Source organism: Eupeodes corollae, chromosome 2 (genome assembly GCF_945859685.1).
Source record: "Eupeodes corollae chromosome 2, idEupCoro1.1, whole genome shotgun sequence".
NCBI lineage: Eukaryota > Metazoa > Arthropoda > Insecta > Diptera > Syrphidae > Eupeodes > Eupeodes corollae.
Window position 1 is genome coordinate 22,680,755 of NC_079148.1, and position 24,379 is coordinate 22,705,133.

Consider the following 24,379-nt stretch of genomic DNA (forward strand, 5'->3'; position numbering starts at 1 on the left):
TATTTAAAAATTAAAGTTTCTAGATAACTAAATCAACAATAAGAACAGACCTAAACAACTAAACTGGAAATGTAGTGGAGACATTCAAAGTCTCCGCTAACGGTAGCAGCGCTGTCACAACAATTTTTTTTCACAAACTACATCAAACACTGTACATCTCTCTGTCTTTCGCACGCACCGCACGGCAAAGTGTCTTCTGCTGTTTTAAAAAAGTTTCAGTGCAGTGCGGTAGTGTTTAAAAAACGGCGAACTGTGAACGACACTGAACAAGGAGATCGGGTGCGCCTCTTTGCTTTTTATTTTTGTTGACACTCATCATAATGTAGAAAAGAACACTAATCTCATCCAGTTGATTTATTATTTTGTTTTATTATTGTTTTGCAAAACCCTTTGTCTTGCTTATTTTATTTATTTCGACTTCTTACAAAGTTAATGAAGACTAAACTAAAACTCATAGCAAGAAGATTGCGTGCAAAAAGTGGGAAAGCGAAACATTTCAAGTGCGTTTCACGGTTAATTTTTGTGTGAAGAAAACAAGTTTTGCGAAATACAAACAAAAAAATTAAATAAAACTAAAAAAGCAAAGAACGCGAGCTTCAGCTTGTGTGACTTGACTTGACTCGACTTGAAACTGAAACACCAAACACCAAACAACTCCCTCATCAGACAACAGAGTTGAAATTCCAACAATTTATTTATATTTTCTAGTTTTAACATCGCGGTAAGTACTCAACTATTTTTGTGTGTTAAATAAAACAAAATAAAAGACTTACAAAATGGTCTAAGTTGAACAAATGTTCATGTTTTCGTTATTAAATTTTACTCTCACTTGGATTTTACATATGAAATATCTATCTAAAAAGTAGATACCTGGTTTTACTACCTCTACCAGTTTTTACTTAACATGGGGTTGGTTTTAATTTGTTCCCTTTTTGAGCTTGTACTGTGTTGTTATATCAATTAAAATAACAATGACCTCAATCAATAGAAATTTTGTTATGATAGATATCTAGTTAGTTACTTAGTTAAGTAAGTTTACCTTTATAATGGCTCACATGAAGGAGAACACTTCGGTATGGTATACAAGTTTTTGTGATTGATGTAGATTTTTAGATTTGTTCTTTTGTTTGACTACGACGACGGCGACGACGATGGGCCGGCAGACAATAAGAAAATAATATCCCATTTGTTAAATAAATATTATGTACATTTGTTTATGTATCTACTCTCTTTTTCACAATGATCGGGCAAATTTTGAAATGGGATATGAAATGTATCTGATTCTCAATGAATTTGGGAGCAAGGAGGAACTTTTGGGACATTTAAAATATTATGTAAACCTTCGGTGATAGCAGTGTTCTATATAATCTGCACTAACCAATTGTATTTGAATCAAGCTTTATTTTTAATTTGTTGATTCAAAATTGTTTTACGGCTTTTAAGTATATCAACAATTGATACACTGAGACGCTTCATCATTTGGACTAATCATTTCACTAATAAGAAAACGTTGTTATAGGTAGGTACTTACGTTGATTTAGGTTTAATTCAGCATTCTTAGGTTGTATTGCTTTTAAATTCTGTCTAATAAATTAAGCAGTATTTAAATGTAACTATGTAAGTTAACCTTACATTACAATTAATTTCTACATAAAATAAAAACAAGAAATTGTTAAAAAATGGCAGTTGCGGGGAAAAGTGACAAAATTTGTATACAGAGAATAATTGCTTACAACATCAATACCTTACCTGTCTATGAGCCTTAATTTGACTGCAAGTTTTTACACTTGCTGCCCCACACATTGTATATTCGCATAGTTTTTGAAATTAACCAAAAGGATTTACGCAAAGATTTACTCTCTCTTATTTGGCGAAATGCTTCGAGTGAGTTCCTCCATCTAAGCTCCCAAGACATACAAAATTATTTTTAATTCCACTTCAGCTTTTTTAAATATCGATGACACGTCTTAGTCATTCGATTTGTATATTTACTGATACTTATTGGGTTTGTATGATTTTTATCAGTAAGTCAACCCCTGGCACCAGGGGAAGGACGACAGTCCTGTGTTTACCATCTTTCGTAAAATTTAATCTTAGGAAGGAAGTAAACCGGAGCATTTTGTGTTCGCTCACAAGTTTTGAATTTTCTCAGTGCTAAGATGTGCCTTTTTCAATAATCATGAATTAATCAGTATCATTCGTCATCGCGCTGCACTGATTTCTCCAACTTGCTCCCCGGGAACCCCCACGTGGGGGTGCAAGTAAGCACTTCCTCCTTCCAGTTTGCAGACAAGCATATAGCATCCCTGCAGTTTGATTCCCAAAATTTGTATACAAATTGAAAATCATTTGTACTTGTGTTAATAGATCCCATAGTCCTTGGTACGGTTTCACATTCTCACCTCTAAAAGGCCCGCCATCTTCCCAATAGGATATTTTTTCATGCAGTGTGCATTGTGGTCAAAATAATATTATTACTACGAGGTTCGGCGTAGGTGCACTTACTATGTAACATTCGTCTAAAGGTCTTCGATTGGATAGAAATCGGATGATTGGGGAGCAAATTCTTATTATGGTGATCTCAAACCACTTTAGTTTTCTTTTCTGGTGCGCTTAATGTTTTGTTGGAATGTCTATTTCATCGGCATTCTCTTTTTCTTAAATCAGCGAGGTTCTCGGCAAATACTTAACTTATAACATTCTGCTTTATTTTTTTATTTTAAAGAATAGCCTCATACCAATAAGCCATGTTTTACGTTTCTTTAGGTATACTTAGGCATTGTATATATCCACGGTGCCCAAAGCGTCTATACAGGGCTTGAACTTTGTCGGGATGATATTCAGCGATTACTGAATGGGTCTATCAGAACTTTTCTCAAACTCCTGGCGTTAATACTATTTATTCTCAATATTCTAAGCAGTACCCGTGGCGTGATGGTTAGTGCGTAGGACTGTCGTTGTTGGGTTCAATCCCTGATTGTGCTATCTTAAATTTTTAGCACGGGTATTGTCTTTTGCGAAGAATTTACAAATCCTCCGAAAGTAAATCATGACATAAAAAGTGCTTTCTCAAATTATCCGTTCGTTTCAGAAAAACAACTGTCCATTCCATCCATGTCATTACTTTTACACAGGTTGAGAATTAGGCCCTGGTTTTCTATGCGTTGTTGTGTTACTTAATTTATTTATTTTATTCAATTAAAATTGTTTGCAATTGTCCTTAAATTTAAAGTCGGAAACTTTGATTATCACACAATTCATCGATTTGTATTTATTTATAAAATACATTTTTGAAGACATTTCAAAATTCTTTCAGCTTCCGCTTAAATTTTTGATTTATTCGCAGATTCTCCTGAATATAGAGCACTTGACACCCATACTTTAGGTCTATATAAGTTTAAGTATAACAAAACTTTGGAGGCACTAAAGATTTTTTTGATATTTTTTGCTTTAGTAGAAAAAGATTTTATTTTATTGAGTAATTTAAAATATTGAGAAATAACACAGACTCGTTAATCAAAACTGTATTTTTTTGTATAATTGACTTAATAAATCTAAGATTTACTTGCATGTTTCGCTTCTTTTAGACGAGATCGGAATAGTTCTGATTGTTTTTTGGGCCAATTTAGATTCCGAACTAAATCATTTAAGACTCCTTGAGTTATGAATCATCATGGAATATTTTTTCTTTTGTAATGCGGATGATTTGGAGCTATTGGTGTCAGGAAAGTACATCTCTGTAATTAGTGAAATCACGGAGTCAGCTTTGAAGAAAATTGGCAGCTGGGCCACGAGTTGTGGACTAGGAGTTAACCAAAGTAAAACTGAACTGTTTCTCCTTACCACCAAAACTAAAGTACCGCCCTTCACGCTACCTGCTCTAAGCAAAGCCTATAGGCCTGCTCTTAGCAAAGCCTATAATATTGATAAGATAAAGAAGGATCAGAGAACAGCTTGCGTGGGCACCACAGGGGCCATGCGTACTTGCCCAACGGACGCCTTAAACGTTATTTTGGATCTTCTACCAATCGACCTTTTTATTAAATACATAGTTTCCTGCAGCGCTATTAGGCTTAAGGAATCAAAAAGCTGGTTGTCAAAACCTTATGGGCACAGCAACACAACGAAATTGATTCCCTCAGATATTATCTCGGTAGACACTGACTACTGCACTCCTACTTTGAGCCTTAGTAAGGGTTTTAAGGTTATTTTCCCATCCAGAGAAGATTGAGAGGATAACATCGTGTCGATAGGTTACGACACAACCATCTTTACTGACGGCTCAAAGATGGAGTGCGGAGTTGGTTCTGGGATCTTTTCTGAGTCCCTAAATGTAACTAAATCCTTTAGGCTTCGTGACTTTGCTAGCTTTTTTCATGCTGAACTGCTGGCAATAAGGGAGGCATGTAAGATACTTAAACAAAGCCCAAACCAAAACCGAAATGTGGCTATCTTTACAGACAGTCAGGCAGTTGTCAAAGCCATTAACTCGGCCACATCCTCATCTTAATTGGTTCAGCAATGTCGCGATGAGCTTGCGAACCTGAATATTAACCTCGGTGTCACTCTGATCTGGGTTCCGGGCCATAGTGGTATCGTGGGAAATGAACGAGCTGACGAGCTAGCCAGGCAAGGATCGGCTCACTTGCGGAAATGGTTAACATTCCTCTTGGTGCTATGAAGTGTAAAATCTTTTCTATCTTCCAAACTGAATCAAACCGAAGGTGGAGCAATTTACCCAACTGCATTATATCTAGGAAGATATGGTCCACCTATAACAAAACTCGTACAAACGATCTTCTATGCAGGCTAAGGCAAGACATAGCCAGGATTGTTGCGGTTTGTAGCGGACATTGGCCTATAGGAGTTCATGCGGAGAAGTTGAGTATCTCCTACAACACTTTTTGCCGTAGTGAAAGTGAAACGATAATCCATTTTCTTTGCAAATGTCCTGCTTTGGCAAACACTAGAATAAAATACTTTGGAAAAGCATTCTTTCACGAACTTGATGACCTATCTGAGACAATCTTTTTTCTCAATGCGACAAAATGGTTCTAACATAATCGCAATGAAGCTTCTCTATAAATCTTTCCCTTTCTATCACAGGTCAAACGAGTTTTTGGTATCAAAACGAAGCACTACAGCGCTAATTGGATCTCAGGCTAGGTTGCCTTGAGATCGCCATTTCTACCTACCTATTGGTACAAGGTCTTGTATCTGGCAAATACAAGAAAAACTCTTCATATGATTTTCATGTCCTTTGTTAGAATTCTACTTTAAAATCACAAAAAATTGGTTTTTGTATAGTACAACTTTTTAAGATTCGAAAAGAATCTTCTATTATGATTTTTGAAGCTATGGTAATTCATGCCTTAGTTCTGCTAAGATAATCTTTGTTTTCCAAAAAAAAATTAGTGATGATTTTGTAGAGTCTTTAATCGCTATCCTTGATATTTCGTTTAAAAGGATTTTAAGGATTCTCATATTTACTTTCCAAAAAATCCTCATTACTTGTTAAGTTTCAACTGACCTACAAAAACCTTAAAAAAAAGCTGATTCATTTATGCTTTAACGGTTCCTAACAGAAAAATACAAAAAGGTATAAAAGCAATGTTTTTTCTTATACAAAGTAGTTTAAAGTCATATACTGAGAAAAATGTAAAAATAATTTTGAAAATTGCTATTTTTGAGTTTATCGAGTTTGGATTCGGAATCAATACTGAAAATGAACTCTAAAACGAATAATTATTCAAAAAAAAATAAAAGAATTATATTAAAGATTTTTCAAAATGTGAACTCTATCCATAGATGATAAAGACTCGTAATATATGAAAACATTGTACAATATTCCCTTATGGTAGAATATCTAAAAAAAAGTGATCTTATAGAAAAATGATGAGGTGTCACCTTATAGGACATCAATACAGCACAAAACCTGAATTTCGTTGACGAGCTGTCATATTGAAAAACCTTTATATCACTTCGTGCGCGGTGCCAGTGATTGTTGTTAAGGTTCAAAATACTATATGATTTTCAAAATATTGGCACAATTCTACAATTACCATTTGAGTTACTCTGAGTAACTGAAATAAATTAAACCGAAGGTCGTTGTTGGTGTTGAAAATAAATTGAAGAGGAAATTTTATACACAATTAAATGCAATATGTGTTACTTTAATTTTTGAAAAAAAAAGAAAACAAACAATGCTTAAACTCCCATGTGTTCAATTTTAAAGCAACTTTTATTAATTTGAAATGATGTCATACAACAGACATCATCACTGCGAGACGCGACGCGGTTTTGTTTAACTTGGGTTGGGTTGGGCTTACTGCAAGCAAACAATACCACACTAACTGCACTTCATCAATATTATATAAACAAATTGCACGGGTTCTAATTCTAATTATATGCAAATGCACCGTCTATATCGTTATGAAGTACCGTAGCAAATATGTCTATGCTTTGCATACACAAAACATGAATAATGACACTTTTTTATATAAATATTATTTGTCCTCATAAAATGCCTATAGCTTGATACACACAAATGTGTGTACTTGTAATGCAGATGCAACTGAATTCTATGTAATTGTTCATAAAATGCGGAACTTGCATTGTTAGTTAATTGTTCTATTTGTTGTTACTAAGTGCGTAGGTACTGCAAAAGAAAAGGACAGTATTTTAGTTGTTGTTAAGTTTTAATTGTTTGCAAACTAAATACCCACCTAGTTTATAAATGTTATTGTGTGATAAAAGTAGATCACATCATCATCAATGTAAATTTCAGTTTCTATAAAATTAAATATGCACAGTTTATGCTTTTTAATTTAAATAAATTTAAACTACGGAGGACAAGTACGAATTCATTATGCATTAAGAGCAGCAACTAAGTAATAAATATCTATATTTTAATTTTTGCAGCTTATGTAAGAACTATAATCCCGGAATGATGGGCTTCTTCTAATCACACAATCCGTTCATATAAACGGTTTCAGGTCGGACACTAAATTTCATTTAAGCTAAGTCTTCAAGTAAAAAGGAAATACCCAATCAATAAGGAATACAAAGTTACCTTTATACTTAACCGGTCAACAAAAATAAGAAACCAGACTCATTCATCCAAGGAGTAGAGTTCTTTTTGTTTTGCTTCTCCAGTCTCCAAAGTCCAAACAGGACATAAAAGGTTTAAGTTCAAGCCATAAATGTATTGTATTTCTCCTTTTTTCTGTTTAACCACAAGACTTTCGCTTTTCACCTACAAATCTTCTTACCACAGAAAATTATAACGAAACAAACAAAAAAGTTGGTGTCTCTTGCGACATTGACAATGTAGGTACTGCAACCTTACAAAATCAACGTATGTATATTACACACTTTCAGGAGTTTAGTTTCAAATTTTAAAAAACGAGACTTAACTAAATGAATATGAATTACTAAACAAGTTAATCTCTTAAAACGACACATTTTTAATTTTGGTTTACTTTAAAAAACAATAATTAAAACAAAACCAGTTTGACGCATAAACAATACATGCATAATGTATGTAGTTGCTGTAATCAAGAGAATCATTGTACGATTCAAATCAGTCCGGTAATTACACAAACTTACCGCAATTTCAAGCAATTTATATTAGAAAAAAAAACGCTTCGGAACAACAACAATAGAACGAGAAGGTGTGTTTTTGTATTTTTGCAAAACAAAAAAAAGAACACTGAAAATAAACGACACGTTGATTTTAAATAACTAAATATATACATATGTACATATGTAAGTACTTAAAAGCTATGCAGGTACATTGAAAGGGTGTTTTTTTTGTGAGGTTGGAAATACTTTTAGTAGAGTTTGTTGTTAGTATTCCGAAAGCAGTGTTCTGATAAGCATTAGGAAAGGAGTGTTCTTATAAGCATTGGGAATTTGTTTTTGTTTAAGAAGGTTGATCAGTTGATCAGCTTAACTCGTCGAACCAATTGGAGCTCCGAATGAAGCGTAGGAGACAAATAATGTCAGAATTTTTTAGATCGCTGGTATCGTTGAAGTAGTAGTCTCCAAGGTGGATTCTACGTCTTTGTGATAATGCAGGGCATGTGCACAGAAGATGAGAGATTGTCTCCTTTTCCTCCTCCTCGTCCATGCAACACCTACAAAAATCATTTGCAGGGGCTCCAAGTCGAATAGCATGCCTTCCTATTAAGCAGTGCCCAGTCAGGACACCTATAACGTAGCTAATGTGCAATCTACTCAGAGAGATTAATTGTTTTGAGCGCCTAGCGCTAAGATTAGGCCAAATTAGTTTAGTCGCTAAACAGGTGGTGGTGTTATTTCACCTGAAGTTTGTTTTCTCTAGTTTATGAGTTTACATTTAGCTAAGGGGATACCCATGCTAGCATTGTGAGCCAGCAGAGGTAAAGTTGTTCCGCTTTTTGCAAGTTCGTCAGCTTTGCAATTTCCTGGAATGTCTCTATGGCCCGGCACCCAGAAAAGATGAATGTTGAACTGTGTAGCCATCTCCGACAATTTAGGGCTGCTAGTGAGTTAGTGGAGACAGAATCTGGGGACTTTAACGCAGCTTGGCTATCCGGGAAGATGCGTATATCAAGTTGATATAACGTTTTCTTTAAGTTAGGATAGGACTTCTTTTATAGCCAGGATTTCAGCTTGGAGCACGCTACAATGATCGGGTAGACGAAAGGAGAGACTTAAATTTAGTCTATCTGAGTATACGCCTCCACCAACCCCATCCTCCGTTTTTGATCCGTCTGTATAAAAGTTTATAGGATCATCGTTCAAAACTGATGTATTCTCCCAAGAAGACCTGGGAGGTATAGTCACTTTGAAGCTATAGTTATTAAACTGAGAATGGGGTATGGTGTAGTCAATATTACTGTTTATAGTTCTGAACGAGTTCAAAATAGTAGTGTGGGCAATTCCATTATGGATCCACAGAGAGGAGGCTTGAAGCCGTATGGCTGTATTAGCAGCCGTTTGCTTGCTGAAAATGTCCAGCGGTATTAGATGGAACAGAACATCAAGTGAGGCGGAGGGGGTAGAGTGCCCATACACAGGCAGGCTGTTCGTTGGACTTTGCTGAGTTTATCGCTTTTTGTCGCTATATTTAGCGCCGTCCACCATACCGCTACTCCATAAGTAAGGATCGGCCTTATGACCGAGTTGTATAGCCAGTGTGTAATGGGGGCTGTAGGCCCTTATTGTATAGAGCCGTTTCAACTAATTTCCCTTGTTAAGCCTTTGAAAGGAGGGACTTATCAATACTTTCCCCTAAGTGGCTATCGATCAAACATTCAAAAGATTTAAGAAGGAATGATGATAAGCTGATAGGTCTTAGGTCTTTAGGGTTAACGTGGCTGGATTATCCAGCTTTTGGAATAAAAACGACTTTAAGTTGTCTCCAAGACATCGGGATGTATGCCAATTTAAGGGATCCCTTGAAGATGTTTTCTAGAATGGGTATTAGAAAACTTGCATTTTCTTGCAGAGGCTTTTTTCAAGCCGCTTGGCATGATTGGATTTTTGGAGAGCATTTTTCGCAACCTGGATGCTTCAGAGCAATCTTCCACGTTGCTAACTTATTTTTGCAGAAATTAAGAATTGTTTCTCTTTAAAGTGACGATGGACATAATTAACTGTCTGTATTAACCTTTCTTAAGTATATTTTATATTTTAAGACCAAATGAGTACTGAAGTCATTAAAAGAAGTGCAATTTTTTTCTTTTCTGTCCATGTTTTTGAGTCAACTGAACAGGTACAAATATTAAAATTGTTAATAACATTGGCGCAAAATTTTAGACGATTTAGTACGATGTTAAATCATTTTTAGTATGATACTAGGTTAAAAAAAGGATTTTCATAATTTTAAACGAGTTTAGTATAGCACTATTTTCTCAACATTTTACTAAAGTTAAAATCACCAAATGGCTACTTTATCTTTTTAGTATCGAACTAAATCTGTATGACATATGTCATTTTTCTCAAATGTGACAAATTGTTTTAAAATTGATAAATGGTGAAATAAAATTTATTTATAGATATCATAAAAAGTAAACTAATTTAAAATGTTTTCGGAGGAAGAAGATTTTGAAATGTTTGAGGATTCAGTGTTGTGTAGGAAAGTTAAAAGTTTTAAAACTCGAGCAAATCCTCTTGAAGAGCTGGACGATGGTGATAAAACAACTGTTCGTATATACCATCGAACTTAGTAGGTACTTTGTTAGGCTGTCGCACAAATAAAGACTACATACACCAATGAACGCCACCAAAGTGCACGGGCGTTGAAGGACATCGTTAAAGAAAGCGCCACTCTCTCCGGGTTCCACTGTATCTCGTCTTATAGAAGTTGATAGCTCATCGTTCGTATTTTTTTCTTTGGCAATATAGACTGGTGATTAATCGACTGAAGACAAACAAAATTTACAATAATAAAACCAAAAACATAGCATAACATCTTCATCGAAGAAATCAATCACACCAAAACAGGTCACTTTTGTATTTGGTTGGACTGCCAAGAACAACACGCTCCTTTTCTGGACAATGCTTGTCTTTATTGTCGCAACCTTAGATAAACTCCTAAGTACCAACAACCACTGCCACCAACCTTCACACCGAAGCCAACAGTTGTAGAAATGCAGCTGCTTCTGGGTATTGAAGATGCTTCACGGGGAATAGATCTATTGCAGATATTCAATAATTTAATGCACATTTCATTTAAACTTTTTCACTAAACAATAATTCCTTTACCTGATAGAAAAAATTTGTAATATTATTCCGTGTTAATATCCAAAATAGTTGCAACGAACTTAAACTTTAACGCAAATAAACCACGGCGAGTTATGAAAACAAAATTAATGAAAAAAGAAAATACAAATTCAATGTTGTCACTTTGACATTTGCAAAAAAAATTTAGGTATGTTTGTTTTGTTTCCTCCACAATCTGTCATTATTTAGATGTGTTCATTTTTTTTTAATAAAATGGTTTATCATGATACTACGAGTAGTTAGCAAAACAATAAAAAGTGTTTAAAATTAGTGAAAAGTTAGTAGATTGCTATGTATATAGTAAATTGTTAACTACTATCGTGCTAAGGCCTTAATAATAGGTTGTTTAAAATTTTGCGCCATTCTTTTTTAATATTATTTGAGTTTTGAAAAACTCTAAAAGCTTAATACCCCTATTACCATTGGGGAGTCGAATGAATATAAACTTGTGAGTGTGACAAATTTGTATTACCGTTGACGAATTGAGAACCGTTGATTCGACTTAAATGTCATACATTTTTCGAAGATTGATCTCACTCTATTGTCTTTATTGAATGTTCGTTGATTTGAACGTCATTCGTGTTATTATTTGTCAAACGTTAATATTGTGTGAGAAAAGATCGAAGCTTATGTAAAAGAAATGTCGGAAAACAAAACAATGAAGTTCATTTCTTTTATAAAATTATATGAATCAATACATTTTTATTAAGCTGCAAGAGAACTAATATCAGTACAAAAAGTTAGTTGAACTGATGGCATCGAACCCGAATATAGCGAGAGGTGTTGGAGAGTTTGGTTCTTCAAAAAAAACAAAAGGAATATTGGGACCAATTTGCTACAACCCTCGACCCACTTGGGCCACATACTCGCAACGGAAAAAAAAGAGTTGTTAAACGACGAAATATGCTGGATATAAGATGATAGGTCGCCATCTTGTATTCGTGTGAAGTCATTGCGAGTGACAGCCAGTTTTGTGGGGTTTTTATTTCTTAATGTTTTGGTAGATTTCATTTGCGAAAGTACATAGACAGTGTGCTCTTGAAAAATATAAATAATTGTACCTTTTTTTTTAAATAAACAAACCTAAATGTAAATATGCCAAATTACTGTTCTGTGAAAAATTGCAAAAGTTATTCAAACAACAAAAACTGTGAAAACCTGAGATTTGTTTGCTTCCCAAAAGATCCAAATCTGAGTTTGGCTTGGGTTAAAGCTTGTGGAAAAAAAATGTGAATACCAGCTTTGCACGAATATGCTCGTTACATTTTAAAGAAAACGATTATTGTCTTAAAAATAAACTAATGAATGTGCCATTCCCTAAATCAAAACTTGATCAGAAAGCCGTACCAACCAGAAACATACCTCAAAGTTGCGGTGACAATGCGCTTGATTTATCAAGAGCTCTAAGGGCGCGGACAAAAGGAACAACCGAAGAACTGTGGCAAGTTGCCTCCAACATTATGAAGAGAAAGAAAATATTTCACCCTATATGCAAGAACAAATGCAGCATGTTGTCGAGATCCAAAATTCAATTTCAACTCAAACAGAGTAGGTTCATTTTTGTATACAAATATATTAAAAAGCATTGTTTAAATCAAAATTTTGTTATATACAGAGTTGATATGGAGTGTAGCAGACAGCTTCAAATAATCGAGTTGGAGAAACAGTTGCAGCTTTGCCAAAAAGATAAAAAAAAGAAGATAACTGCAAGCACCGCAACCTTGAAAGCTCTGTTGTATCTATTTTTACTGATGGCCAGATCAAACGACTGAAGAATCCCAAGAAGAAATTGAACTTGACACTGGATGATATATCGTAAGCGATTTGTCTACATTTTGCTGGTCCACGTGCGTACCGATATTTTTATAAAAAAAATCATCCTTTGCCCGTCGACTCTACCGGAGTTTGCTTCAAGAATAAAAATCCAACCAGGGATCTTAGTAGATGTTCTTCGGTATATGAAGCAGTACCCACTGAGGAAATGAAGAGGATCTGCGTTGTCTCTTTCGGTGAGATAAAGATAAAGTCTGCCTATGAGTTTGATCAATCAACCGACACAGTTCTGAAACCATCGGAATATGTTCAAGTTATGGTTAGAGGTCTGAGTGGAAGGTGGAAGCAGCCAGTCTTCTATAATTATGACTGTAGAATGACGGCAAGTATCCTACAAAACATAATAATTACTTTTCACCAAGTGGACTTCACTGTAGTTGCAATTGTTTCTGATATGGGTTCATTAAATCAAGGACTATGGAGAGAGCTAGAAGTTACAACGGATAATACTTATTTTAAGAATCCCGTAGACGAAAACTTAAAAATATTCGTATGTACCGATGTTCCCCACCTTATTGAACTGTTCAGAAACCATTTTCTTGACACTTGATTCAACTATAAAAACCAAATTCAAAACTCTGAACCTCTTAAAAAACTACTTCAACTCACTTCATGCTCAGAAGTCAGCATTATCCACAAAATTACTGATGAGCACTTAAATGTTAAACAAGCTGGGCGACAAAAAGTTAAATTAGCCACACAACTCTTTTCGCACACTGGATCTTGTGCCAACGAGAGGGCATTTTCGTTTGGACTTTTAAAATCGGAAAATTCTTTGATTTGCCTACTCCATGAAAGTTGTAAACTGGTTTGATGTATTTAATTCTAAAGTGCCAAAAATTGACAATAGGGATCGAATGGTGGCGTATGGGCTTTCACTGGATATTCAAAATTCTTTATACCATGCATATGCTGATTTGTTTTATTTTTAATTTGAATTATGAATTTCAATTCGAAAATTACAAGATCAGAAGTCCAAAACTAATTAGTTACTAGTCCGTGTTGGAATTTTTATATTTTTTCAAATATTTCCGCGGATATTCTTCAAGTGTTCAAGCGACATAAATGATTCAACGATGAGATTATCACCAATCATTTTGTATCATCTTTTTGCCATATTATTCAAGTTTATTTCAATAACAAAAAAGGACCCTGTAAATGAGGAAGAACCATTAGGTGGCTTTTCCATTTCAATTTCAAGTGAAAACAAACTAAAAGCACACGATACACACCTTGTTTATCAAGTGACACAATACAAAATATACCTGAAGCAAAGCTAAAGAAAAAGAATTATTGTTTTAGCACCACAAAAGAGTGGAAGTACATTGTAGTACATAATGAATGTTTTCATGAACATATAAATACGAACTCATCAACGAGGTGTTGTTCTAGATTTAAAATTTATTAACATCTTTTTGAGCCTTTAGCTGCCATTAATTTTAAGTATTGCTTCAATTTTTGTTTGTTTTCAAATAATAATGAAACATGGATTGCAGCGAAAGTGTGCTTGTTTTTTGTAGCTCAATTGTTAATGTTTTAACAACAACTTTTGAAGCAGGATTGTAGTTATGTATGTTTTTTAATAATATTTATACATTTCGCTTACATTTGCGTACGCTTATTAATTTTAAATTAGTATCTTTCATTAAAGCGATTGTGTATTCTTTACAAATGCTTCTTGATGTTCATAAAGTTGGACTTAAAAGTTATCCTCAGTTTTTAAATATAAGTCATAAGTATTTTGTTTACACTTTTGATTCAAGACCTCTCGGTGTTTTTGTTCATAAGAAACATTTCTTTTGTTGACATCTGCGCTGTCTTGTTTTGATCACAGTTTCTGAATCTGAATAATTTTGTTGCCGGTTATGTGTATTAAATAATTTATTTATTTTTGGTTTTCATTTTTATCGTTGAATGACTTAATTTTAAATTCAAAACAGATAATTGATTTTTTTTTTTAAATCATGAATCATTATGTCATTAAAAAAATGTTGTTTACTTAGTTAACCAGTAAAAAATGCAAACAAATAATTATTGCTGAATGAAGTGGAACGCCAAAAAATATACTTATGGAAATATTGGCAGTCCTTGCATTAATAATTGTTGGAAATGTTTTTCTTCATATTCATATTGATTTCTTGACTTAGTGGCGTGATGGTTAGTGGTAGGTTGGCATGATAGGACTGTCATGCTAGAAGTCTTGGATTTAATGTCTTCCTGTGTCTATTGAGGGGAATTGACAAATCCTTCCAAAGTAATTCGTGTTATGAACTGAGGCCCCTTTCATTCCTGACATGATTCGCACATTGGAATAGTTAAGAGCTGTAAGTCACTAGGCCCTAGTTCTTTACTTATTTTATGTGTTCACTTTTTAATAGAGCCCAACTTTGTCATTACCCGTGTTTTGTTGGAAGATCTATCAATGGTATAGTAGGATTTTAAACGAATAACAAAAACAATATCCGCAGTAAGAATACTACCGATAAAAGTTAAAGTAGAATCTTACTACGGATGTGTTTTTGACATTTATACAAGTCTCGGATGGACCTTATGTGATTTTGTGACAGCTGTCTTGGGACTAAGTGAAACCCAAGTAGGTGAGGATTCCGATGCAGCTGAATTTTGTATTCATGGGTATAGCTTGGTGCCTTTATTCTTTTCTCACCATGGCCTCGCTGTGAGAAAATGCTTTGTTTGATTCCATCCAAAGAATTGTTTCGTCCTATCCTCGCACTGAAATCGTTGTTAAGGACGATTTTAATGTACACAATTCTTCATGGCTTCAACATTCAGGCCGGACAACACCCGATGGAGTGTGTACAGAAATCCTCGCTAAGCTGAACCACCTAACTCAGCTGGTCAACGAGCCCACCCGAATATCGGACGTTGACTTGTTTCTTACCTTTGACCCTGATAAGTACACTGTTAGTGTTCTATCTCCTCTAGGCACGTCTGACCATTGTGTTATATCAGCAAATTTCTCGTGTTAAAAACTGTTCAGTTAAAGAAAGAGCTCCTAAGAGAACCGTTTGGCAATACGAGAAAGCCAACTGGGAAGGTCTCAATAATTACTTTAGGATCTTTAACTGGTCACTATGCTTCCTCGATAAAGACGCTGGGAATGAGAATTTTTATACCGAACAGGGTTAGAAGTATCAGACCCAAGGAAAACGCTTGGTTTGATGCGAGCTGTAAAGAGGTTATTAGGGCCAAAGAGGTAAGTTTCCGTTGCTATAAAGTCAACCGTACTGAGGAAAGCCAAAAAAAGTTCAAACAAGCCAGGAAGACCTGCAACGCCCATATTCGACGGACCAAATTTTTACATTACCAAAAATTACGGCAAAAAATACTGCAATGTCCCAAAGGCAGCAAACATTTTTGGTCATTTGTAAAAAACATGAGAAATTCTTCCTCTTCATCGGTTCCTACGCCCGATGTCAATGACACTCCTTTTATTAGCACTTTAGAGAAAGCTAATCTCTTTGCTAGGCAGTTTGCCACCAATTCTACGCTGCTTTTGAGTATTATGACTCCGCCTGTACTTGAAAGAGTTAGTGATTCTATGGGACCAATCTTTTTTCGCACTGGTACTGTGGAAAGAGTCCTAAGAGATCTAAACACACAAAAAATCGCTGGTCCGAATGGTATCCCCGCTATTGTTCTGAAGAAGTGTTCTTCAACGCTGGCAAAACCACTGCGTTAGCTTTTTCATCTGTCCTACTCCGCAGGTCTCGTTCCGAGCGGATGGAAAACCGCATTTGTCCAGCCTATTCCCAAAAAAGGCGAATCTTCCTCACCCTCTTACTACCGACCGATTGCACTTACGTCCCTTCTTTCCAAGGTCATAAAAACGCTGATTAATTATCAGAAGAAATATCTTGAAGATCGAAAGCTTCTTAATGACCGTCATTAGGGCTTTCGAAGCAATAGGTCCACTGGTGATTTCATGGTTCATCTTACCGAACAGTGGAGCAAACCTTTACATCGTTTTGGAGAAAGTAAGATTATTGCACTTGATATTTCAAAAGCATTTGATAGGGTTTGACATCAAACTCTCTTATCGAAAATGGGTTTTCATTAATCCCTGCTTCATTGGATTAGTAATTATTACCTTTAGGCTCGTTCAATACAAGTAGTATTGGATGGATTCAAGTCTGAAAACCATAAAATAAATGCTGGTGTGCCCCAGGGCTGTGTTTTATCTCCAACACTCTTTCTCATTTTTATTTATGATCTCCTCTCTACGACATCTATTCCAATACACCGTTTCGCTTACAATAGTACTCTTAGCTTTTCATATTCGTTTTCAGATTCAAATCCCTCTTCTTCGGATGTGGAACTGAAACGACAAAATATGATAAGCTCATTAAATTCCGACTTAAACAATGGAGATTAAAAAACCGTCACATACGCGATGTCGCAAAAAATGCCGGAAGGTTTTTGGGTTTCCTTAGGCGATGCAAGAAATATTTCACCCGTTCTGATCTTGCTATTATCTACAAGACCTATATATGTACGTCTTGAGTATAACTGCCATCTCTGTGCTGGTGCTCCTGCAACTTACTTAAGCCTTTTATCATAAGTTAATTTACTTCGCTTGAACATCGTCTTAAGGTCTGTTGTCTGACCCTTGTTTACCGTTATTTTCACGGCTTATGCTCTAGTGAAATAGCCAGTTGCAATCCTCCCCTTAAACAGTTCAATTTAAATACTCGCTTCTAGGAATGCTCATCAGTATACCCTCGAGCCCAACTTCGGCCGTACTGTCAAATACAGAGATTCGTTCTTTAGCCGTACTACGCGAATGTGGAATGCCTTACCACGCTCTGTCTTTCCTAGTCATTGCAGTATTCAGGAATTCAAAACCAATGTGCGCCGACATCTCCTTTTAAACCCTCTCTCCACTTCCTAGAGCTCACACCGTGACACTGCATAAAGAGAGTAGTAGTATCCCCTTATGTGTGTGCTTATTATAAAAAAAAAACGTTTGTAAGATTGATATTGCATTTGGATCTCGATGGCTGTGTTCGTAGTTGTGCATCATGTATTTTCCATTTGGGAAAAAAATCAATCTGTTTCTGTTGATATAATTTAGTTTTGTTAATGAAATGGACTAACTGGGCTTATTTTGCAAGAGAAAACAATAGAAAAGATATAACGCTTTATCTGTAAAACCAAGTCCTCCACACAGGTTTTTCTTCACAAATTTTGTCTTAACTCCGATTCCCGACCGGAAAAGAGTCGAATCAAGATCATTTCAACTCAACGCAGGTATATAAAGAAATGAGGCGGGCTTCAAGCTGGCTTCAACGCAACATGTTAATGTAGTATTCTACGAACAAACCCTCTTCTTGAAGTTTTTATTTAATGTCAAAAGCTGCAACCTTTTTTATAAAATCTCAATTTCCAGATGTTTTCTTACCATTTCTTCTTTAAAATTGTTCATTTTATTAGTTTTTTTTGCTGAAGTTACTTATAACTTTTGATTTTCACAAAACTTTCTTCTATTTGTTTTTTTTTAAATTATTATTTTGACAGGTCTTCTTTCAGTTGTACCAATTTTTAAATGCAAAAATCTGGCTACTGTCGATGGGTTTTCTTGGGAATTTTCTACTATACTATTTATAGAGGGACTCAAGCTGGTTCCTTTGAGCTTAGGAGGAAGCCTCAAGATTCATGTGGTATCACAATGGGCCTTAACTGGCCTAAGTGTGTCCGTTTCCATCTTGGACAGCCACTATAACCTAACCTAACCTATTTATAGAATGCCAAAAAAAATCCTTGTAATATCGGCGTATTTCAAAACACAACAAAGTTTAAGTTAATATTAATTTATTTATATTTCAAAATCCAAATCTTTTAAAAAGAAACATTTATATTAAAGACCCAAAAATAATAAAATGATTAAAACTTGTATTCAATTCAATTATCTTTAAATTTTATTGAAATCAACTTTGAAAAAAAAATGTATTTGATGAAAGTCTTATCAAATTCAAATTAAACAGATGCTTTCTAAAGAGTCTTAAGTTCATCTAAAAATAGTTGAATCATGCATTGTTCTTTTGCCTAAGCCTATACTTAATAGAAACATTTATTGCATAAATGTTTCAAAAATGTATATTATATCTCCATTCACAACCCACATAACAAATCATTACTCTTAATATCAAAATAATGATACAGTGGCTCCCAGCCAAAATGATACACTCAATTTCTTTACCGAAAAATTTAAATAAATAGGGAACCACTTCGAAATGAAAAGAAAACCATGCGTTATGTTATTTATTAAGTTTATTTAATTGGTGGTTTTAACTAGCTTAACCAGTTATATTTAATTTTTTTGTTTAGAAACAATGTCCCAGCTAAAATGATGTGTTGTGTTAAGTTCCATAAAAAAACTGTTTTAACAGTGGAAAAAAGTCGTAATATTTTCTTAGTATTTCGTCAGATACCCTTTTTGCTTAAGCACTGACTCTAGTCTCTTTGACATTGATTTAACAAGCTTTGAGGTGCATTCCGAGGATATGGTGCCCTATTTTGCGCTCCAGCTTCGACCATACATTTTCGATGGCATTTAGGTCTGGCGACTAGGCAGGCGGTTGCATGACATGAGAGCTGTTCCAGATTAACCAAGTTTGCACAATTCCAGACTTGTGTTTAGGTTCCTTATCTTGATATAGTCGAAAACTGTCCTTGATGTTGAGTTTTTCAGCACTTTGCAACAAGTTTTTCTTCAAAATATCTTGATACATGTTTTCGTGCATATTACCTTTGATAAAAACCAGGTTTTTATCGCCAGCAGAAGAAATACAACCCCACACCATAACATGCCCTCCACCGTGTTTCACTGTCCCACGTAAATTCTTCGGCTGGAGTTCCGTATTTGGCTGCCTTCAAACGTACCCCTTACCATCCGATCCGTGAAGATTAAATTTACTTTTATCAGTAAATATTACGGTGTTCCAAAAATAAATTCGTCCATGCTAAGATGCTCACGAGCATATTTGATTTTTTTCTATTCGGTTTTGAAGTGCTTTTTTCGGGCACTCCTTTCATTAAAATCGGCATATCTTAAGATCCGGCGTATTGTCTCAGCGCAGCACTTCTTATGGAAATATTTTGTCTGGTTCTTGTGCTAATTTTGGCGCACTTAAGGTAGGATCTTCCTTCTCTTTTCTTACAATCCATCGGCAATCACTATCGGAAAATGTTTTATTTGAAGCTTCTTTTGCCTTACTAACCACTCAATCATATCACGGACATAACGTTCAATTATATGTTGCACTGTTGAAGAACTAATTTTTACTATTTCTGAAATTTTTCGTTGGCTTTTTCCATCTTTAAATTGTTTAATTATTAGTTCGCGGGTTACAAAAGACTTCTGATATAATTGCACCAATCCTTGAGGCAATTTTTACCAGCTGTCTTTACCTAGTCCATGTTCCCTCGGCAAGTTGTTTTTATACCTACAGCAGGTGAATGCTCCCAAGTCAATTCTAAAGATCTACGACCTATAAGTCTATCATCATTCCTTCTTAAGACCTTGGAAAGATTGATTGATATCCATTTAAGGGCAAGTTTCGATACAAGACTTCTGTCTTCGTCTCAACATGCCTACTGTAAAGGTAAATCGGTGGAAACAGCGTTACACACTTTAGTACGCACCATCGAATATTCCCTCCATCATAAAGAGTTCACTATGGTTTCTTTCCTTGACATCGAAGGTGCCTTTAACAACGTGGACACATCTGCAACTCTTCTAGTAGACGATTCGTTAGTAGAGGGACACCGCAAGGTGGTCTATCCCCTCTCCTCTGGAACCTAGTGGTGAATGAAATCCTAACTAGTCTAGATGCGGAGGGTTTCAGAGTGATAGCCTATGCGGACGACGTTGCTATAGCAGTTTCAGGAAAGCATCTTAATATCCTAAAAGAACTCTTACAAAATGCCTTGGACAGACTAATACTTTGGTCTGATCGGTGTGGACTGGGTGTTAACCCACACAAAACCGATCTGGTCTTATTTTCGAGGAGATACAAAATTCCATTTGTCAACCCTCCTTGTATTAAAGGAATCCAATTAAAATTCTCAGACGAGGCTAAATACCTGGGCCTTGTCTTAGACCTTGTCCTTAGGCCTTGTCTTAGACAAAAAACTAAATTGGAAACGCAACGTACAGAAAAGAGTCAAAAAAGCTACTGTAGCTCTCTTTTCTTGCAAAAAAGCTATTGGTAATAAATGGGGTTTACAACCCAGAATCACGCATTGGCTATACACATCGGTAATCAGACCGATTTTAACGTACGGTGCGGCAGTATGGTGGACTGCTTTAGAGAAAGGTATAAACAGGGATAACCTAAATAAATTCCAACGTTCAGCCTGCCTATGTATAAGCGGATCGCTTCGCACGACCCCGTCTGCGGCACTGGACAAACAAATAGCTGCAAGCTCTGCTATTCGCCTCAATGGTTCGTCGCAGTGGACTAACAACAACATTGGCCACTCCGTAATTCTAAGGTACTTAAAATCAATTCCAAAGCACACAGACTACACCATCCCCCAACTGCAATTCGACAGAAACTTTCTATACCTCCCAGATCTTTTTGGGAGGATAGGACATTCTTCGAGGATGAGTCAATCCATTTTTAAACAGATTGGTCAAAAACAAAAGAAGAGGTTGGTACTCTGAACGACTGAAATTAAGTCTCTCATTCCGCCTTCCCAATCATTGTAGCGTGTTCCAATCGGAACTTATGGCGGTAAAAGAAGTCTTGTCTTGGCTCAAAGAAAACGTGATATCAACATCTTATATCCGTATTTTCTCAGATAGTCAAGACGCTATCAAATCTCTGGACTCTGTCTCTACAAACTCTATAACAATCCATAACTCTCGATCATCTCTAATGGAGATGGCGCAACAGTTTAATATTCACCTTTGCTGGGTGCCGGGCCATAGAGACATTCCAGGTAACTGTAAGGCAGATGAACTCGCCAGGAACGGTACAGTACAGCTCATTCTACCACGTTTGGCAAGTACTGGCATACCAATCGCTACTTGTAAACTGCTGCTAATGCAAGACGCTGTAAGGAGGGCAGGCACCAGGTGGAACAACATCACCACGTGTCAAGCCACAAAAAACATCTGGCCAACACTGGATTTAAAACGTTCAAGTTGCTTGCTCTCTCTAAGCAGATCGCAAATAAGCTCAATAATAGGTGTCATAGCCGGACACTGTCTAATAGGAAAGCACGCCACGGACTAGGCGTATTCTCAAATGACTTGCAGAAGCTGTATGGACGAGGAAGAAACGGTTCTTCATCTTCTCTGCACATGCCCTGCTCTAGCTCGGAAAAGGAAGAATTACCTAGAAGAATTCTTATTTAACAATCTAAACGATCTAAATCATATCGGTATTATCAGCCTCTCACGTTTCGTAAGGGACTCAAGCTGGTTCCATTGAGCTTAGGAGGAAGCCTCAAGATTCATGTGGTATCACAATGGGCCATTAAACTGGCCTAAGTGTGTCCGTTTCCATCTTGGACAGCCACTATTACCTAACCTTACCTAACCTAGTTCGCGGGTTTCAATACCCGTATGGCGTCCCATTTCGAAAACACAAATTCAAAATATTTTTAATTATGCGATTGAAAACAATTGAAATTGAAAAGAAGCTGCTACTTCAATTTCGTTATACAACAAAGTCAATACATTATACATTTTACCGTTAAAACTGAGCGCATCATTTTAGCTGAGACATTGTTTCTTAACAAAATAATTATTATGACTGGTTAAGCTATTAAAAATGTAAACGGTGATTTTTTAAGAGCTTGAGAACTTTTTAAAAAAAAAAACGCATACAATTTGCAAATCTCATCGATTCTTTATTTGAAACGTTAGATTGGTCCATGACATTTACTTTTTGAAGATAATTTCATTTAAATATTGACCGCGGCTGCGTCTTAGGTGGTCCATTCGGAAAGTCCAATTTTGGGTAACTTTTTCGAGCATTTCGGCCGGAATAGCCCGAATTTCTTCGGAAATGTTGTCTTCCAAAGCTGGAATTGTTGCTGGCTTATTTGTGTAGACTTTAGACTTGACGTAGCCCCACAAAAAATAGTCTAAAGGCGTCAAATCGCATGATCTTGGTGGCCAACTTACCGGTTCATTCCTTGAGATGAATTGTTCTCCGAAGTTTTCCCTCAAAATGGCCATAGAATCGCGAGCTGTGTGGCATGTAGCGCCATCTTGTTGAAACCACATGTCAACCAAGTTCAGTTATTCCATTTTTGGCAACAAAAAGTTTGTTAGCATTGAACGATAGCGATCGCCATTCACCGTAACGTTGCGTCCAACAGCATCTTTGAAAAAATACGGTCCAATGACTCCACCAGCGTACAAACCACACCAAACAGTGCATTTTTCGGGATGCATGGGCAGTTCTTGAACGGCTTCTGGTTGCTCTTCACTCCAAATGCGGCAATTTTGCTTATTTACGTAGCCATTCAACCAGAAATGAGCCTCATCGCTGAACAAAATTTGTCGATAAAAAAGCGGATTTTCTGCCAACTTTTCTAGGGCCCATTCACTGAAAATTCGACGTTGTGGCAGATCGTTCGGCTTCAGTTCTTACACGAGCTGTATTTTATACGGTTTTACACCAAGATCTTTGCGTAAAATATTCCATGTGGTCGAATAACACAAACCCAATTGCTGCGAACGGCGACGAATCGACATTTCACGGTCTTCAGCAACACTCTCAGAAACAGACGCAATATTCTCTTCTGTACGCACTGTACGCATTAGTGTGGTTGGTTTAATGTCCAATAAAGTAAACTGAGTGCGAAACTTGGTCACAATCGCATTAATTGTTTGTTCACTTGGTCGATTATGTAGACCATAAATCGGACGTAAAGCGCGAAACACATTTCGAACCGAACACTGATTTTGGTAATAAAATTCAATGATTTGCAAGCGTTGCTCGTTAGTAAGTCTATTCATGATGAAATGTCAAAGCATACTGAGCATCTTTCTCTTTGACACCGTCTGAAATCCCGCGTGATCTGTCAAATACTAATGCATGAAAATCCTAACCTCAAAAAAATCACCCTTTATAAATTCTTCATTTTTCGTTAAAACCATCATTGGAATAAACTTAATAAATAATAATATAACGTATGGTTTTCTTTTTATTTTCAAGTTTTTCAGCAAAGAAATTGAGTGCATCATTTTGGCTGGGAGCCACTGTACATACATAATTTAAGGTGAAGTTTTTAAATTATTGCTCGATATTTGGCATTCATTGTTTCGCTTTACAATCAAGTACCATTAAAATATTAATTTATGGCTCATTGCGATGTTGAGTTATAAATTATTTGATGTCAGGCCGCGGGTGTTTAAAAATAAAAATCAATATTTATATAAGATTCTTTTAAGACAAATTCTAAGACATCAACATTCTTTGTACATAATTTGAATTCATTAATGAAAAGTAAATCGATCACATCATCTATGGAAGTGCATATAAAAATCAAATTAAATCGATTGCCCTCACATCTCAGCAATCATATTAATCCATTAGATTTATTTGGAAATAAGAAAAACCAAAAATCAATCGTTCAATCTTGACACAGCACGTTCGACGGATTCGGTTTTCATAGTTTATTTGAAACTTTCACCTTTTCAACGAGATTTCATCTATCTCTCCCCTCATCTTATAAACTATACATATAATTTATAACATAGATATATTAATAGTTGGTATAGAGCAATCTATAA

General features: G+C 35.7%; 1 protein-coding gene across 1 annotated transcript in view; it reads left to right on the forward strand.

Annotated features, from left to right (window-relative positions):
* The first annotated feature begins 191 nt into the window (after positions 1-191).
* LOC129945553 (pleckstrin homology-like domain family B member 1) overlaps positions 192-24,379 on the forward strand; it is a 126,414-nt gene continuing 102,226 nt past the window's right edge. The window contains exon 1 of the mRNA XM_056055365.1: positions 192-721. The gene's annotated coding sequence lies outside the window, so the exon portion shown is untranslated. The remainder of the gene's footprint in view (positions 722-24,379) is intronic.